Raw genomic sequence first — 19,988 nt, 5'->3', positions numbered from 1 at the left:
CATACCGGAGTGTATTTATGTGTGTTCTTTGTATTCTTATGCAGGAACCCGAATGCAGACTTAACGTATGATATCTCTCCTGTCGCCGAGCATTGTAGATGGTTTCTGGCTGCCAGTCCTTTATGTTTTATTTCTCCACTTTTCCCCTTCCCTGGGTGGGGTCCTCATATGAGAGTTGTATTTATATATGAACTCACTTTGGGTACCGCTCCTAGGGAGGAGTGAAATCAGCTACTATATCGCTCCTGCTGTATCTGATTATTAAGGTTAGTCAATCTGCAATTAACTGTGACAGGGATCTTGTACGACATGACTCTCTTGCTGTTACTACAGGCTTTGCACCTACCACACGGATAGAAACCACACATTTCTTTTAGAGTTCCCATCACTTGTGGTTCTTTCTCTAAATGGCTGCGTACCAGAGTATGTCTCAAAGATCTGGCCTTCTTAAAGGCCACTAGTGGAAATGCTGGTATATCATCACTAATGACATTGTCTGTTTTAAGAATGTGCCAATTCTTTTTCATAGTGCGCTTTAGGAAATTTGCCTCACTTGAATAAGTGGTAACCATTCTAAATTTCCCTGCATTTGTATTGCCTGCTCTCACTTTTTTCTTTGAAACATTTTGCAGCAGTTGTTGTCTGGGAATCTTTTTAACCCTTTCAAAGGGGTTATCTAAAAGTGCTCGATCATAGCCTCTCACCTCAAACTGTGCTATGTTCTCTTTTGCAGCAACTTCAAAATCACATATTCTAGAACTATATATTATTATCCTTAGCAACTCTCCATATGGTATATTCTGTTTTAGTTTCGGAGGATGATTACTGGTTGCAAAAAGGGTTTCGTTGCCCGCTGTTGTCTTATGGTATAATGCTGTACTAAGACACAATACCCTTCAGGTCCAGATAATCCACTGCCACTGGACTTACTGTTCCTGAAAAGTGCAAGTTGACAATGTTATCATTTAACATGTCAATGTACTCTAAACCTGATTCACTCATGCCCTCCCACACAATAAAAAGGACATCTATATATCGATGCCGCACAACAGCACAACCTTTACTTTGCCCTCTCTCACAGGTTCTGGACACCTGCTCCTCCCACCAGCCTAGGAACAAGTTTGCATAGCTGGGGGTGAAGCAGGTGCCCATCGCCGTACCACAGATCTGTTTAAAAAAAACTCTCTCCAAATACAAAGATGTTATTTGAAAGGCAGAACAGTGTAAATTCAACCAACATGGCATTGTGTTCAGTTAACTTATCAACTAATGGTGCTGGACAGCACCAGCCTATATACGTGTAATAAACACTATGATGGACTAAAAGAAGTGCAATTTTATCTGAATGAGAGACAACTGCGGTATGCTGAACAAAATGCCATGCTGGTTGAATTTGCACTGTTCTGCCTGTAGACTTGGCCTTACTTAATTGTATTAAGATCAATAGAAAAGAAAATCAGAGCAAACAGAAGAAAATGCTAAATGTTCTACTTTCCTAATCAACAGTGTTGAACATTGCCTTTCTGCGCACTTCAAACAATATGCACCAAGGGAAAATGCTAACCCGTCTGTAATGTGTCAAGTAACACTCAGGTTGCCAGTATATCTGTGCAGGGTGAAGAAATATGCCCTTTTACACAAATAGACATGATTATTAAGACAGAATCCAGGTTTGAAACATTAGTGAGGTCCCACAACGGGGGTAGAGATGAAAAAACAGCTGGGAGTTACTTCACCCACTGCTCAGAGTGGAGAATGTGGCTTAATGGACACCTGAGCAGTATTCACCTTGTAACATGGACTTTCCTGTGGAATACTGAGATCTATGTGCATACTGAAGTAATAGGTTAAATTCCTGATACGTCAATTTAGCATGTGAAACATTTTATTTTTATATTAGAGGACTGTAAAAATGCATGTGGGTGACAATATGCTCAATCTGTGTTTGATAAATGTTTCCGTTCATATCTTAGGAAAGATTGCCATAATTAGGTCAAATAATAAGTTGCTTAGCTCCAGATGAAACAATGTTGCTATTATAAAGGTTTCAACTTCTAGAACTAGTCAAAAATCACGTAAAATAAAGCAGGATAAGTCTCAAAGAAGACCAGATAAGCCACGTCTTTGTCCCTCTCTTCAAAATCAAAAAAATAGCAGTAGGAGAAACAATAACATCACTGCTGTGCATTATACTGGGATCTGAAATTATCAATATACTTCTTTAATCATTTCTTTCCAAACTTCTACATCTCGAAGTGTAAAATCCACGTGAAGTTCCAAGGGACTAACCAATTCTTATAGCCTGCCCTGATGCTTGCCTGATTGCCACAATGAAAGAGTGATCTCTCCTTCACTACAGTAGCAACCCATGGAGTATGACATACAAACTTTAAAAGCCAGAAAATAATTCACCCTCTTCTAACATTATGGCAGTGAAATCGGTCCTTTGTCTCTACTGACTATAAAAGTTAAGTTGGAAGGGAAAACCCACATTTTCACAAATTCAATCAACTACAATATCTCATTTCTTCCTACTGATGGACTGGCAATAATAGCAACCAAAACTGGCATTGGAAACAGCTAAAAGTTCTACTGGGAACTGTTCGATTGCAATCTTATAATGTATCTGATTACTAAAAAAGCTGGCTAGGTCATACTTGTTTTTCCGCTCATGGTTGTGATTGTTATAGTTTTTATTAGATGCATTCTTAGTAGATGCAATATATTATACTGGATGCAATATATTATACTGCCAAAGATTTGGAATCAATAGAGTGGTGAATATGTGTGCAATAATAGCGCATTTCATGAGGAAAAATCAATTTCTCACACAAAGCCATTCTTCACAAAGGTGAAGGATGGCTCTAGGACTTCTGACAAACCTACCTGGTAAAGCCAAGTCCCAATATATGGAAAAAGACTGCAAGGAAATAGCTCCTGGTTAGCAGAGCCAGCAGTGCAGCTAAGAACAGAAAGCAAACTTTTTGTGAGAGGATACATGCTCCAGGTGGTAAGAACAAACAAGATGGAGAACAATAAAATATTTATTTCTAAATAGGCCTCGGAAAGTAATAAACAAGCCAATATGCAAGTAGTATTTCTAGCAAATATGAGCGGTAGAGCATCTACTTGACAAGTGATGCATAATAATTAACCCAATATCGACATCTTGCTAGGTGCAGAGGAGGCATTTTGATTGAGTAAGATGGGACACTGTTGTCAACTGTGTCAGGATCCAGTAAAGGATTGAAAACATTATAACGTTGTTATACCAAAGCCAGGCAATTGTGGGGGATTCGTTTTAGAATCAACTTGTAAGAACAGGGAAAGATTTTCCAATTATCTTCATTACGTCTCATACAAGTTTCATTTCCTTTCTCATCTACAGGCATCCATCTAACCAAAAGAGTATTTAGACCACGAGTCATGGTGCCACAAATGTAAGCCTGCGAATAACATATATGCAAAACAAAAGCAGATGAAGTAGAAAAGGTGCTGGCATGGAGAAACTGGAATTCTGCAGAGAAATTGATGATTAATAGTAAAGAGATATACCACGTAGCAAGCTTTGTGCCCATACTGAATTCTACCAATTCTAAAAGTAAGACCCCCCCCCCGACATGAAGCACTCCATGTCTGACCAGTACAATTGGCAAACACCAACTTCAGACACAAAAGGTGACTCACACTTTCAATCAAAATATTTTGTTCTGAAACAAATTCATCATGCAAAGTGTTTGCAGGAGCAAATTTAGAAAGCATAGAAGAATTCATGGGTAGTAGAGTTGGAAGAGTAAGGCATATCCTTTCCACTGTGATGTGGCCCTACGAAGGATATACAATCTGTTGATGTGCATGCCCATTTGGCCAATCCCCTGCATCTGGAATGTATGTACTGAGGCACGATTTGGTCCAAATAATAGCTGAAAATAGCTGAAAAATCCAGCAAACAATAAATAATCGGGCTGAATCATAGACTGTGTCATGCATAAGTTGCCCAATATGTTTCCAACTTAAAACAATTGTCTAAAGAAGAAGTGAAAATATATTTCAGAATCCTTCCCCCCCCAGACAGCAACAACATGTCAGAATTGAATGATGGGTACTGTTCATAGGTGTATAGCTTAGTATTTATGTGTGTACAAAAACTTCCTAGGCAATCTAAGTGGCAGAACACAGATAATTGGACCAAGTGAGACTAGGAATAGGCAAACAATCAAAAGAGAACATTAATAAAAATTGATCATGATTTTAATTGACACGTTAAAAATCATATAGAGAACAAAGTGTTCAAGTTATATGACAAGCAATCACATAAAATGACACAATATACACTCTTTGTAAGTTAAAAAGAAACCAACAAAACTATACAGTGTCTACAATAAAAAAATGCAGCAAAATTACTCGACGCGCGTTTCGGCGAAAACGCCTTCTTCAGGAGCCGCAAGTTACAATTACACAAAGGCAACCGAGGGATGTTATCTTCAGATAGATGACACAGTAGCAATGTACCTGTGAAATATGGAAATGATTCCTGTACTTGAAGTGGCATAAACAAATGGGGCGTATGGACAAATGGGATTTCCTTGGTATATCAGCAAAGTATCTTTTAAAATGCGTTCAAGTGCCGATACTCAATTAAGAGGGCATGAAGATAAATGGTAGTTCAATGATATTTCTAGATGCATTTGTAGTCGGTAGTTCTGCACAAACAGATAAATATCTGTAATATTTGCTGGATAGACGCTACTGGAGCCGGCTGATAATACGTCTGGGTATGATGGTCCCAGAGGTACAACTGATAAGGAGAGCTGCCCCGAGGTGGAGATGGTTTCTGCGGCCGTGCCGGGATATGGCGTGCCGTCGATCGAGTGAAAAATCAACGCTTAGTATTTAACAATCTGTTGATTAAAAAAAACTACGTCACTGGCGACATCATTCATTTGAAGGATGAACGACCACCAGACGTCAAAACACTCAAATATTGCTAGGCGACTTCAATCTCCATTGGAACGACCTCAACAACTCAATGGTCAACAGTCTCAAAAACTTCATTGGTGCGCTCGACTTCACCCAAATTTGCAACAGCCCCACACACAACAAAGGTGCAACCCTGGATTTAATAATCTCCAAAAATAACTCCACTCAGCTTGACTCAATCCTACCCTGTGATTGGCCAGACCAGCATATCATCACCTTCTTTATCAGGGAAACAGTGAAACTCAACACAGCCCAATCCACTAAACCGAAGATATGGAAAAGAGACTTGAAAAAACTCAACCCCAACACTTTAATGCTCCAGCCTCCGACCGACCTCTCCAACGTACATGACCTCACCAACCACTACCTTAACTCTATGACCTCGGTTATCAATGAGGTTGCTCCTCTGCAACTCAAGAGAGTTTCCTCGAAAGACTCTAAACCTTGGTACAATGACCTGCTGAACGATGATAGACGCGCTCTTAGAACTTCTCAACGCAATTGGAGATCAATCCCATCTACCAAGCACCTCAAAATTTTAAGGAATAAGAGAAATGCTTACTATAGAAAGATCACACGCACTGAAGCAGACTTTTCAACCCACCAACTAGACCAAGCAAGAAATCGTCCCCAAAAACTTTTTGAATTAATCAAATCCCAATCTAAGGATGAACCTCAACGACTACAACACATCGCTCGTACTCAACCCACGTGTGACGAATTCTCTACCTTCTTTAATCTAAAGACCGAAAATATCAAGAAAGATCTCCTCAATGACCTTACAGTCTTACAGTCAAGCTCTCACACAAAAACACCTCCCACTCTTCCAACGTCGCCAAAACAAGCCACCCCAAAACTTGAACTAAAAAACAACGCAGCCTGGTCTTCCTTCTATTCCTACACTGAAGAAGCAATAGGTAAGATTATTAACACCCTCAAGCCAGCCAATCACACCACCGATCCTCTCCCCGCTAAGGCAGTTAAAGATCTAACCCCTTTGATTCTGCCTCTCTGGACCAAGTACATCAATAGTTCACTTCTTCAAGGCTGTATCCCTGACATCCTCAAAGTGAGACAAGTTTCACCCATCCTCAAAAAACCCACAGCTGACCCTATGGACCTTACCAACTATCGCCCTATTTCCAATAGCCCTACCCTAGCCAAACTCTTGGAAAAATGTGTACTCCACCAACTGACAAAACACATTGACCACTTTGACCTTCTTGACAATCACCAATCTGGCTTCAGAGCAGGGCACAGTACTGAACCAGCTATGACACATTATTGACGACGATTACTGAATCTCAGAATGGGCCTATCAGGGTCAGTGCTAGATTGGTTTAACTCCTTTCTTCAAAACCGGCCTCAAAAATTCAAGGTCAACAACTCCCTGTCCAAATCTGTGTCAGTACCTTTGGGAGTCCCACAAGGGTCGGCATTATCCCCAACACTGTTTAATTTATTTATGGAACCACTTACTGTCCTGTTGCAAGCATCCGACATCCAATTTCACATGTACGCAGATGATACACAACTTTAACTTAAGATGCACACTCCAGAAGACATCAAATTGCTCAACAAAATGCTTTCAAACACATAGTCATGGTTAGCTGAGAGCCATCTCAAGCTAAACGCACTAAAAACTGAATTCCTACTAATAGCTCCACCCGCCAAAATACCCCTCTTGCATGACTGGCTCAAACACCTTACGGCATTCAACGTTCAACCAACCATCATTGACTCAGCAAAATCACTGGGTATAGCCCTTGAGTGCAACCTCAACATGCATAAAAATATTAGCAATGCAACAAAGGGAGCAAATTACCAGATTAATATACTAAGGAAGCGGAAACCCTTCCTTCCAATCAATGGTTTGAAGACGGCAGTTCAAGCTCTAGTTATCCCCAGGGTGGATTATGGAAGCGTCTTTCTTTGTGGCCTCCACAAAGCGACAACAGCACCACTAAGAGCCTCCATCAATGCTACAGCCAGACTCATCACGGGCTCGAATAAAGGTCCCACATCTCCCCTGACTTAAAAGCCTTGAACTGGCTACCATGGGAAGCCAGAATTCACCTAAAAAGTGCCTGCATGACTCACAAAGCCATTCACCATAAGACACCCAGCTATCTCACTCAGAAACTGATCATCTCTGGGGGTAATAGATCCACAAGAAGTGCAGAAAACCTATTACTGAAGCAACACAGATTCAATAAGACGAAAACGTATAAAGGTCATTCTCAGGGCTCCTAGGAACTGGAACGCACTACCCCCCAGAAACCAGACTTATCACATCTACTGCATTTTTCAAAAAGGAAGTAAAGGCGATTCTCATGGAAAAATTCACATGATCATTACCTATGACCTCACTAGTACCTCTACTGTTAGTTCTTTTATAACATGGGTACAAACAGACAATCTAGGCCGCTCAGTTGCTTTCTCGTTCCGCATCCTTTTCTTGGTTTTACTTTGCACAACTTGTTCCTTATATTTGATCTACCTCCTTTGTTTATTTACTTTACACATTATGTCATGGATACTTGGTCGTCTTGTCTCTATTTTGTTGTATCATTTTTCATCACTGTTTGTAAAGCGCTCTGATATCCGCAAGGGTCTGGTTCGCGCTCTATAAAACCTTCAAAATAAATAAACTAACTTGGATTGGCTGGCACTGAGCAATTCCAAAAGGAGGCTTTTATTTCTATAATTAAATGTCTGGAAAGAATGCCAAAAAGCACAGGGAAAACATACTATCAAGACTCACTCACTTTCAGTTGAAAATTCTTCTGAATCTAGTCTCATTATCTGAGGATGTAGACACTTGGCAACCATTCTGTACACATTGTGGTTACAGGTGCTTTTTAATTGGAGGGGGTGGGTGAGGGGTGGAGGGGGGGAAGTGGTATTATTTTTGGGGATGTCTGTCACAAAAGCTCCCAGCGAGGACATCAAGGCTCGCAGTTTATTTTCTAATGCAAAAGAGTTATTGTCCGAGATTTTAGGGTTGTGCCTGATCAGTGGTTTACTACCGAAAACAAGGTTTAGATAAAATAAATGGAACCACCCAAAGTCAATATGATTTTACTTGTATTAAAAACATTAGGATCAACAGTTCTGCTTTGGATATTTGTCATCTGTATCTTTGAATTAAATGGTGTTTTCGTTGTAGGACATTTCAGCATTTAAGATTACTTCTACGGCATCTTTTCTGGTAATCTTTTCAAAATAAACTGCCTGCACCTTTCTTCACTTAGGCAAAACTAGGCATCTGGAGGACAGGCCACGAAATGCTGGAGGTAGATTTCAGTGGTTTATCACAAAACAGGCCCATAGGCACAGACGAGATCTGAGGCACTATAATTCCCACAGAACGGTCCTGCAATTGCCATCACTGCAATGCATCACAGTGCAGAATGACATTTGTTTGTTTTATGCAATGTAAACCTCACTTTTGGAATGGGATGCATCACTTTTTATAGATCCACTGGCACTGCTTACCACTCCCAAAGTGCTCCATTCCTTCCACTTGCTTTTATTCTTTTCTCCGCCCTGATGCTGGTTATTTTTGCCCTTCTGCCCTGCCTCCAATGCCTGCCAGGTTTCAACATAAGCAATACGCATTGTTCACTACCTGATTTACACAATTTTGTCAGGATACAGGACCTTCTTATCTTCCACTTCAGGCTCGGGTCCCACAGTGTTCTCTCCCCCAATGAAATGTCTACACAAGTCAATGTTTTCCTCCTTGGCATTGACTTCTCTGCAGTGCAGATATCTTTGCCCACATCTTATATTCCATTTCACCTGACTTTCTTCCTATGCCTGTCTCCCCAGCATGTCAATCTCTGGCGAGGAACAGTAATGTAGGATGATTTTGGGCAATGCCCCATTTCTGAAATAAACACCTTCAATGCTCGGGATTTTTGCCTGCTCTACGCTGTTCACAGTATCGCTAAACTTACAAGACTGTCACCACACTAACAAAAACAGCCTCTAGTTCATAATGACCGGCATCTTGAAATGGTGAGTTGGCCCGTTAAACTCTGTGACAACCATTTTAATGTATTGCAAGCTGTACAGAAGTTTAGTTAGAATTGCAGAGTTTATTATTTGCCTAGATTGTGTTCAACGAGTTGAGAGCATGCTTACAATGTGTTACCAGCCATTCAAATGTTTGAACCCCAGCAGCACCATCTCAAGCCTTATATACATTTCGTGTCTCATTTTGCAAGTCATTTAGTTTGAGTGCATCAAGAGACTATTTTACTGGCTAGCTTTCAAATTCATTGAGGTGCAAGCCTGTGCTAAAGGGAATTTTGAGCAATGGTTTAAATCAGTGCTTCCCGAGCCATGGGCCAGTGACAAGACACTTTTGGTGGGTCGCAAGTCCTTAAATTCTAAATACATCTGTTCACATTTGCTGTGCTGCAAAGACAGAGGTCATCTGTTCATTTTGCATTTGTCGCCCTAAGTGGCATGGGTATGCCCAGACGTGGGGCTCGTGCTCACTGCGCCACTGGATTCAAACTAGCCTGGCTGCTGAGGGGTAATACCTCAGATGCAGTCTCAGGATACTTCTTTCAGATCCAGGGAGGACCGGGCTTGGCAGTTCAGTATGGACTGTTCCATGAGGAGCAGGGTCAAGACTGATTTGTCTGGGTCCAAACTGGGGGGGTGTAGTGGGCAAAAAAAAGATGGATTAAACCCAGATCTGTTGACTGGGGGTGAATGTTTGCACTGTTCAGCATTCTGGCCATCATCTGTTCTTTTTGCCAAAGACATAGGTTAGCAAATGTCTTGTGAAAAATTGCTGCTTATATTTTTTAAACATGGGAATTGGTGTTGACACATTTAAAACTTAGTGATTTAAGTGATAATCAGGCTGGGGTACAGGGAATATGTTAAAAAGTAAAACAATCCAAGTGGTTTTAAAGTATTTATTCCAGAAGAGCAGCACAGAAACAAGGCGCAACTGGCCAGCAATGAGAAGCAGAGCAACTGACTCAATTGCTTGGCAGCAGACACAAGGTTCCGGGAGGAATTGGAACCTACATTATACAATTCACAGAACAGTAATGAAGATGGGAACAGGGGAGAAATAACAAGCATAGAAAATGCAAATACCACAGAGTATACAAGAAAAGTCTGTAGGATGTCATGTTTTGTAACAAAAAAAAATGTAAATACATGTTAACATACTGTACACATTTAGCAGTAAGGAAAGCAAAAATCAAGAACTTTTTGGCATTTCTAAAATGTGATGAAATCAAAGATTTTAATACTATCAAAACCAATCTAGACACTTCACTTGGTGATGCACAAATGATAAATATTAACGGAATCCAATTTTCTACATTATCGTTTGTGTGCAGTAGGCTTACATCAGTAAAACTGCATGTCTGTGCAAATTTAGTGCCCATTTCAATGAAAAATGAACATTCTGTAAATGACAGTGACATGATGCTTTAGTTATTTTAAAAAATTGCCCAACTCATGTCCGTTAGAGGTAGGTGGTTCACGAAAATGTGATGTTCTAAAAATTGGGCTGTGGTTCTAAAAAGTTTGGGAAGCGCTGGTTTAGATGACAAACAATTTTGTATATGAGCAGGAGCATTAACTATATACATTCACTGGTATATAGTCAGTGCTTTAAAAGGGCCAGTACTATCCAGCACTGAGTGCCAGCAAGTCTCAGTTGTCTCCCCCTCCTTACCGCAACTGAACTTCTTTTTAAGAAGGAGAGTACTGGTACTCCTAGTAGCAGCAGGGCTCATGCTCCGAAGTATGGGTATGTGCAGCACAAAAGCTGCTGAAAATAAGCCTTTCAGACGGAGTGTGACGGTGTCGCTCTGGGAGGCAACAGCCAGTGCTTTCTGGCGCTGGGTTGCTACTGCAGTGTTACGTTTTAGTTGCATCACAACAAGAATGAAGATATGGGCAGAGCTGCCAACTGTGGGCCTGGGGAACCAGTTTCGAATCCCGGCGTCAGCTCATCATCCTGCGATTCTTGGAAATTCACTTAACCACAGTGTTTTTAAAAAGTATGCTTTTATATAAAACTTATGTTTGCCTTGTAAAGTGCTGTGATGCTCTTGGGCCAAATATGTGCAATATCAAATTGCCAAAAATTAGGTCCTGCACATATGACAGAGGCTGATGCCTGCTATGTCTCACAGCACACACAAAATCCAAATGTAGGAGTTGGGAGATTAGTGTTCTGCGGCCTGGCTGAGTCAGAAGGTGGTGAGTTGAGGCACAGCATACATAAAAGGGTCCGCAGTCACATTTATTTAAAAAACATATATATATATATATATATATATATATATATATATATATATATATATATATATATATATATATATATATATATATATATACATATACATATATATATATATGGGGAGGTTGCCTCAAGTGCCGATATGAGTGTTCTTGACTGTATGTGTATGTGTCTATCCCTGCTGTCACAGGCCCAGATATAGTGACATAACTGGAAGAGACACACAGGCACTTACTCCCGCTTTCGCTCAATTTTAGATGGAGGAGGGGATTAGAATGTGTCTCCTGGTGACAATTTACAACTATCCACGTGACTGCAGCCTCCGAGCAATGTTTCATCTTTAACTTTTTGTTGTGCTATGTGATGGTTCTATGGTTCAACGATCACCAGTCTCTGACTGATGCAAAGAAAACGATATTGTTGAATGCCTGGCTCATAGCCACGTCCCCAGACACGCCTCTTATTACTCGTCAAAGGCCCACCCAGTCTAATCAGTGAATACCGGCACTTCTTTTTTCCCATTTCTAACACTGTATATAGTTTGCAATATAAGCAAGTCAGATAAATGTTTGCAGCTAACATCTGTGTGACATCCAGGTCCTGAGTTCGATTCCCGGATGGATCAACGTAGGCTTTCTTTCATGCTTTCAAAGAAAGACAAGCATTTGCAATGCAATAGGTCTCACACTTACATGAGTTTGAGCTCTTGGCATTGTAAATGACAATGTGTTTTATTTATGTTTTGGTTTTTAAAACTTAAATAAAAGGCATTGTCATTTACAATGCCAATAGCTTAAACTCACGTAAATGCGAGACCTATTGCATTGCAAATGCTTGCTGCTGATGGTGCAGCGCTCCTGTCCAGAAGCATCACCAGAGGACCTTGGTAGCACTGAGTTCCTAAAGCATTACTTCCTAGATGATCTTGTATGGCGTCTCTGCGGTCTTATTGTAACTAACTCTCCGGCCAGTTGCCGATTCGTCGGGGATGAAGCGTTGCCCTTTACCACTGGTTGTTTATAGTTACGATTGGACGTTTGGGCAGCGGAGAGGCATGCAACTTATTGTGGTCGGTTATAAAATGCGTAATATTGTACGATCTCTATTCAAGGTGCTGACACAACAAAGTATTCTGATGCTGACATCACTTCCCATCCTGGATGGGAGAGTCATTTATGGGTCCGGGGACAGGTGCTTGAGAGGGTGTCACCGCAGATGACTGAGTAGCAGGGCAGTGGAGGAAAGGAGGTAGCTTTTGGGGGTGGGAGAGATGCAAATGGTAGAGAAAGGCAGAGGCAAAGTGCAGGAGAGGTACAGAGGCACTGGGTGGAGAGGTACTGTGGCCCTGGAATAGAGGTACTGTGGCCCTGGAATAGAGGTACTGTGGCCCTGGGATGAAAGGTACAGAGTGCTGGGTGGAGAGGTACAGAGGCGCTGGGTGGAGAGGTACAGAGGCGCTGGGTGGAGAGGTACAGAGGCGCTGGTGCTGGGTGGAGAGGTACAGAAGCGCTGGGTGGAGAGGGTACAGAAGCGCTGGGTGGAGAGGGTACAGAGCGCTGGGTAGAGAGGTACAGGGCACTGGGTAGAGAGGTACAGGGCACTGGGTAGAGAGGTACAGGGCACTGGGTAGAGAGGTACAGGGCACTGGGTAGAGAGGTACAGGGCACTGGGTAGAGAGGTACAGGGCACTGGGTAGAGAGGTACAGGGCACTGGGTAGAGAGGTACAGGGCACTGGGTAGAGAGGTACAGGGCACTGGGTAGAGAGGTACAGGGCACTGGGTAGAGAGGTACAGGGCACTGGGTAGAGAGGTACAGGGCACTGGGTAGAGAGGTACAGGGCACTGGGTAGAGAGGTACAGAAGCGCTGGGTGGAGAGGTACAGAGCGCTGGGTGAGAGGTGCAGAAACACTGGTTAGAGAAGTGCAGAAGCGCTGGGTTGAGAAGTGCAGAAGCGCTGGGTAGAGAAGTGCAGAAGCGCTGGGTAGAGAAGTGCAGAAGCGCTGGGTAGAGAAGTGCAGAAGCGCTGGGTGGAGAGGTACAGAGGTGCTGGGTGGAGAGGTACAGAGGTGCTGGGTGGAGAGGTACCGAGGCGCTGGGGCTTCGTGGAGAGGTACAGAGGCGCTGGGGCTTCGTGGAGAGGTACAGAGGCGCAGGGTGGAGAGGTACAGAGCACTGGTGAAGAGATTGGGGACTGACAGAAGAGAAAGTGGGAAGGGTGTCCATGTGTCCACATAGAGCCGCTTCCAGGTGCTTTGCGGGCTTGCACGCATAAACAGAACACGCAGAGCCGAGGCCTTGGGCCTGGACCGGGCGGGTGCAAGGTGCGGGCGCCCGGTGGACACAGAATGAGAGAAGGAGGCAGGCAACGGAGAGAGGCAAGGACTGACGAAATAATGGCTGAAGAGGAGACAGGAACTGGAGACAGACGGGGATGGATAAGAAACTGGTAATGTAAGCTTTGATAGAAGAGAGACGACCTCTAAAAAGACAGACAATGTGCATTGAGAGGCAGAAAGGGTTCATCTATGGGGGAGACAGGCAGGCAGAAGCATGCATTGAACAAGGTGTAAGACACGGTGTGCATGCACATCGCCTGTCCGGGCTCATCTCCTGTCCCCCTTCCAAACAAAAATTTACGACAATAGGTGTCGCCAAGGTGAGCAACGCATGCGGTGCGTCGCTAGGCGAGACCTAAAAAACTGAGGACAGTTGCTGACTACCCTGTAACTGTCCTATGTGGCTGAACGATGGTTAAGAATGCCTTTTCGCTAAACAAGTGCCAAATTGCCAAATAGTTTGGCTTTATCAGTGCTTTTTTCTTCTTTTTTTAGAATGCGGGCAGATGTGTCTCTGCCCCTGGGGCACGTCATACCTCCTGGTGCGCGGCTGCATGTCCTGTTTAAGGGGCCAACCCGCCTCCCTGATGACAGTCCGATTTGCAGCCTTCTGTCCTGGATCCACCCGACTCTCTGCCTCGCTTAGCGAAAGCACAGCTGTAGCACGGACAATTACTCTGCCTTCCCTGGAGCTGCAGAACACAGGAGAACGGACTGCAGTACCATCACTGCATATCAATTTTTTAAGGTTCATCCCCTTCACACAGGGACAGTACACAACCTTAAAAAAGCCTGATAACGAGAACTAGTAAGCAACCGGCAACGTGTAAACTTTCAACTTCATCAAATGGATGTCTTATTGAGACTTTTGCTCACCTGTGTAAGACAACTACAAATGGATTCAACTACAAAACAATGGCAACCAAATCATTTTTATTTATCTAGGACACCACCAGGCAGGCTTCTCCTGCCAAGACGAAAGCTAACACACTGCAAAGATGTGCCAAGTTCCCAGAGGTGGTTATTTATGCTCGACCAAGCTGTGTTCCCTTTTATTTCAGGAAAACCCATCACATGAGCTGATGAACTAAGAACAACAATCTTGACTGCTAGGTCTGAGTCACTTGTTTTCTGAGAAATTTGCAGAGAAGTCCAGAATGTCTCCCTGGCTTTGGGGTTATTTGTGGGTCACTGTGAACCAATCAGATTCTGGCAAGATAGGAAGAGGATCGAACGTTTGCGAGGAGAGTGAGTGAAGCTGCGATTCAAACCTACTTCAAAAGGAGGAAGAGGAGGGTAAGATAGGCGGAGATACGAGATAGCTTGCTAGGGAAGAGATACAGGGAGGGTTCAAGGATGATAGCGTAGAACATCTGACTATGCAGTGAGTTAGAAGGAATAACCAGCAGTCTCACTTTTTAACCCGAACAGGAATTTTTCCCCCTCTTAAGTCTCATTAAAAGGGTGAAACTAGCGCCTCTACAATCTGTAATAATAAACTCTACTCTACTTAAAATGAAAAAAAAAACAATTGTATTAGAGACACGTAAGGTATAGAATCGGTCTCAACGTGTGTTCTTTCTGAGACTGTTTTCTCGATAGGATAGCCCTGTGGGTTTGCCAGGTCTGGTCTGATGAAGATGTATGCATGTAAACTGCTAGTCAGACAATCGAATGCAGGCGTGGACAGTTCAGCGTTTCATTCTTCTAAAGAGCATATAATAATTTAAATTCAGGCGGGTGGTATTACATTTTATTTAAAGTGCTCTTGCTCTGCCAGGATTCACATCTGTGACCTGCAGGTTACATTAGGATTTCTGCTGTGGATGTTCAACCCCCATAAACTATTCCAACAGACACATTCTCATTTGCCACTTAAAAAAACATTTACATTCTAGTTCTTTTCTCGGAATTCCTCTGTCGTGCACTTAGTTTACAAGCACTGAAAACAATATTCTGTTTCTTGTGAACAGCTCTGGGCAGAAACGAGGTTGTTTTTTGCTCCAGTTGTTTAATATGGCTCCTAAGGTCACATGAATAATTCCAGAAAGCCGAATTTCTGTGAACAAAAGTTCCAGAGAAAGTTTAGTGTTTGCCATGATTGTTTCAATCATGGCAAAGCCTGGCAATGACACTCCGTGAGCACATAGATTAATCACCGAATTTCCTAGCTAAAACTACATCTGCAATCGCACAATCCAGATTTTGGTTGATACATAAATCCTATTTGACAGTGGCGTTGGATGACCTTCAAAAGTGGTAGGCGCGATCCTTGGTTCTAATTCCAATGAGCTTCTTTTTGAAGAGTTCTCTCACACTCTCTTGCACTGAGGGCCTCATTTACAATGATTTGGCATAGGACAGCGCCACAAGTCTTTTTGCTGCGCTGCCCTATGCCAAATCGAAAGGGCAGGAATTCACTGTATCAGCCAGCGTCAGCGCACAATTTGGTGCCTAGCGCCAACACAGGCACCCTTGTTCTGCGTTGTTGGCAGGGTTGTTTTGGTGAAGGTTGGGACATCCTCCTGTACAAAAACACTCCATGGAGGCATTATCCTCATTCTGTGTGCTGCAGAATGCAGCACATATGGAAAGAGGAAAAAAACTAGGACAAATATAAAAATAATTCCTCGTTACGCCTACTCTGGGAAGGCGTAAGGTTTCGGTGTGCCCCAGGTTTATGTGACTTTCTAAATCTGGGGCAGTGGAAAAATCCATGAGTGTTGATGGGGAAGCCTAACTCAATGCCCATGGAACCCCTCTGTGACACAGAGTAAGGCATGCAGCACTTTGCACTGCCTTGTCTTACTCCATTATCTATGAGGCCATGCAAAGCCATGCAGGGTGGATTTGCATCGCCTCAGATATGATTGAGTAGCCTGCTCCACCGGAGGGTCATACAAAGTCATGTTCCGGCGGTGCAGGTCTCTTTAAAATAACCCCCTAAGATTGCGGTCTCATTTTGACTCACTCACTCTCACTAATTCACGCAGTATCACTCATTCTACTCTAACCCACTCTGTCTCACTCAGTCCCCCTCACTCTGAATTACTCAGTCTTACTGTGCCTCACAAACAGTAACACTCAGTTACACTCACTGTCATTCTCTCTTGCTCACTCACATTCATTCTCACACATACTCATCCTTACTGTCACTCATTTTCACTCATTCATACTCATTCCTTCACTGATTCTCTCTCACCTTAACTTACACACATTCACACAGATACGCTCACAGTGCTATAATGGCACAAGCACCTTCATGCACCTGTGTCATCGTTCAGTCAATGTCACTAGCTGCCTCAGTTTGTTGCTGGTCCTGCAGCGGGTCTGCATTTTTAATTTATTATACCAAGAGTATAATTATTCACTCTTGATACAATAAAAATGGACCACCAAACAAGCAGGGTGGGGTGGAGTGGTGGAGCCCATAAAGGAGAGCCGCCACTGGTCCAGGGACACCCATCCATCAAACCAATCCAACCCTCAATCATCCATCTTTTCACTTATCCACTCCCCTTTCATCAATCATGGCATTCATCATTTCAATCATCCATCCATTTATCCTTTTGCTTTTTCCATTCACCCCTTCACTCCATCCATCCATCCTTTCACTCCATCCATCATCCTCCCTTTGGCTCATCAATCTATCCACCCTTTCACTGAGCCATTCATCCTTACACCCATCCATCCACCCTTCGCCTCATCCATCCATCGTTCCTTCCATCCATCCACTCATACATCCCTCCATTTACCCTTTCACTGAGCCATCCATCTATCCTTTTATCCAGAAATCCCTCTACCCTGCCTTTCACTCATCCATCCATTGTTTTACTAATCCATCTTCACATACATTCTCACTCATCCATCCTTTCGCTCATCCATCCATATTTTCACTCCATCCATTCTTTTACACTTCTTCTCATTCATCCTTTCACCCATTCTTCCATCCATCAATCCATCCTTTCACTCCTCCATCCATTCACCCATTCACATAACCATCCATCCTCCCTTTGTCATACATCCTCTCTCCATTTCACTCTTCCATCCATCCCGTCACTTATTCATCCATGCATCTATTAATCCACCATTTCATCCATCCTTCTATCCATAAACCTTTGTCTGCCAAGCTACAGACAGAAGAGGCCCATCAAGACACCACTCTTTCTGTATCTGCTAAAGCAGAGAGGGGGTGGGGTGGGTGTGACGATGCCCCTGATTCAGAGGCTTAACTGCACACTTCCATCCTAGTCTACTTGTTCAATTGTTGTCCGCAGCGGTCTTCTCTTGGGCCTCTATGGAGTTGAGATCAAGAGAACTCAGCTCCATAATGTTTTTTTCAAAGTGAAACCAAAAGTAGTACTACACATGTTACTACCAGGAGAGCATCCCCCCTGCACTCCTACAGCCTGCCCCTCTGTGGTAATCAACAATTTGTTCCCACCCACTCCCTTCCTTATAATCGGCCTGTCCCACCCCCTGCCATTGAAGTGCATGATGTTTTGTAACTACTCCTAGGGCCAGTGATCATACAGCCCAAAAGCAACTGGATCCATGGCATTCTAACTTAGCAGCACTCCCTCGCATGCAATGTATCTGCTTTAGCTTGTACTTGCAGGTCGAAGAAATCCTCGCCCGGCTGTGGATTGTGCAGTAGAACATCTGCAAAGTTCACTAGAGTTCACCACGGAGATTCAGTACACCACCTCACAGAAGTCATTTCTTTTCAGCTACTCTGTGTTTATTTTCCTGTTCTTGCCTCTTTCCCGAGGGAGGCAGAGCAACGCCCCTTTTACCCATGAACACCAGTCGCCCCGTTATTGGAGCTCATCCAGGCTACACAAACTGGGGATCCTGCAATCTGACAAATGTTGGTGCTGGGTGGAATCCTCCAGCTCGCTTGGACATATGTCCTCACAAGTAAACTGGTTCAACCGCTATGGTTCAAAACTCAACAAACCACTCAAGACATCTTTAAAATTCAATTCTCTCCAACCCTTCTGACAGCGACACTTAGCCTTGCGGCTCACTACCCTAACATCAATCTTTCCATGCATGACACGCTTCTACTCAAACTAATGCTAGCTCTAGGAACAAAAGTAATTCTACGGGAATGGAAATCCACCACAGAAGTCCCCTTAAAAAAAATGGAGGAACATTTTATGTGCCATCAGAAGCGTAACCGTTATGTATAAAAAGTACACAAAAGCACACGCATGTATGGCCTATGGAAGAAACTTGCCCTATATCTTAAAAAATTGGATCCCGCATATTCCTCAGATACCAGTGCGTTAATCATGTCAACCCTCCATAAACCCCAAACTTCAGTGCGTCAAGTATGCCCACTCTCTTAATGCCTTGCAGACCTGCATTCACCTGCCTTCACCACACACCAGGGAGCATGGGGTGGAATACAGTGAAGTGGAGTAAAGCGGCAGATTAAAGTAGTGTAGAGTGGAGTGGCGCAGGGTAGCGTGGCATAGAGTGCCTTTGCATAGTGCAGCTTGGCACAGAGAAGACTGGCACAGAGCAGACAGGCAAGCGGCAGACAGGGACACAAATGTTTACAGAAAAAAAAACAGAGCCGACTGGCACAGAGCAGACTGTCCATGGCATAGAGTGGAGTGGGATAGAGTGGGGTAGGGTGGTGTGGCATGGAGTGGCAGAGTGGAGAGACACAGAGTTGAGAGGCACAGAGTGGAGTACAGTGGAATGGCGTGAAATGGTGTGGTATAGAGTATTGTAGAAAAGCGTGGCATAGAGTGGTGTGGCATAGCCGGTGTACAGTGGAATGGAGTGGCATAGACTAGAGTGCTGAAGAGGGGCGTAGAGTGAAGTGGCATGGCAGGAGTGGCCTAATATGGAGTGGTATAGAGTAAGACTCTGGCTTATACATAAAAAGGAAGTTATACTAATAAAAAATAAACAAATAATGTAGACTAATTTGATAAATCTCAGGACGGGGGTGAATGTGAAAAAAAAACATGCACTCGCAAGAACGGTTTAAAAAATCTGGCATGCTATTAAAGAGAATTATATTTAAAAAATGAAACAGCACAAACATGAAAACATATGGGGCCCTTGACTGCATGAAAACCTGTTTAAAAACAAGGAAAAACACAGATATAAAGAAATAAAAGAAAAAGAAGCCATAACTCTGGACGTGGGTGATGTGCACTCGCAAGCACTGTTTAAAGCTTAAGAAAAAAGCAGCCCCCACAAGAGAAGCAGTGGAAGGACACAAATACTTGGGCATTGCTCGATGGTAAGGTTCAGTAGATGAAATGGAAGTCAAGCCATCCCCCCCATAACCACACAGAAGCAGGCATATCAGAGTAAGAATGAAGCCAACCAATGATAAGCAATGGGTTAGCTGGAAGCCCACTGA

General features: G+C 43.2%; 1 protein-coding gene and 1 long non-coding RNA gene across 5 annotated transcripts in view; both read right to left on the bottom strand.

Moving 5' to 3' along the window:
- Positions 1-19,988, bottom strand: part of PCSK5 (proprotein convertase subtilisin/kexin type 5) — a 1,700,773-nt gene that overhangs the window by 912,937 nt on the left and 767,848 nt on the right. The window lies entirely within an intron of this gene.
- LOC144819579 (uncharacterized) lies at positions 13,414-18,598 on the bottom strand. The gene is made up of 3 exons (XR_013607451.1): positions 17,515-18,598; positions 16,663-17,434; positions 13,414-16,543 (listed from the first exon to the last, which is right to left on the bottom strand). It is a non-coding gene; the product is annotated as an uncharacterized LOC144819579 (long non-coding RNA).

Source organism: Lissotriton helveticus, chromosome 2_1, assembly GCF_964261635.1.
Source record: "Lissotriton helveticus chromosome 2_1, aLisHel1.1, whole genome shotgun sequence".
Classification (NCBI taxonomy): Eukaryota; Metazoa; Chordata; class Amphibia; order Caudata; family Salamandridae; genus Lissotriton; species Lissotriton helveticus.
This window is presented reverse-complemented; position numbering and strand designations above follow the sequence as displayed.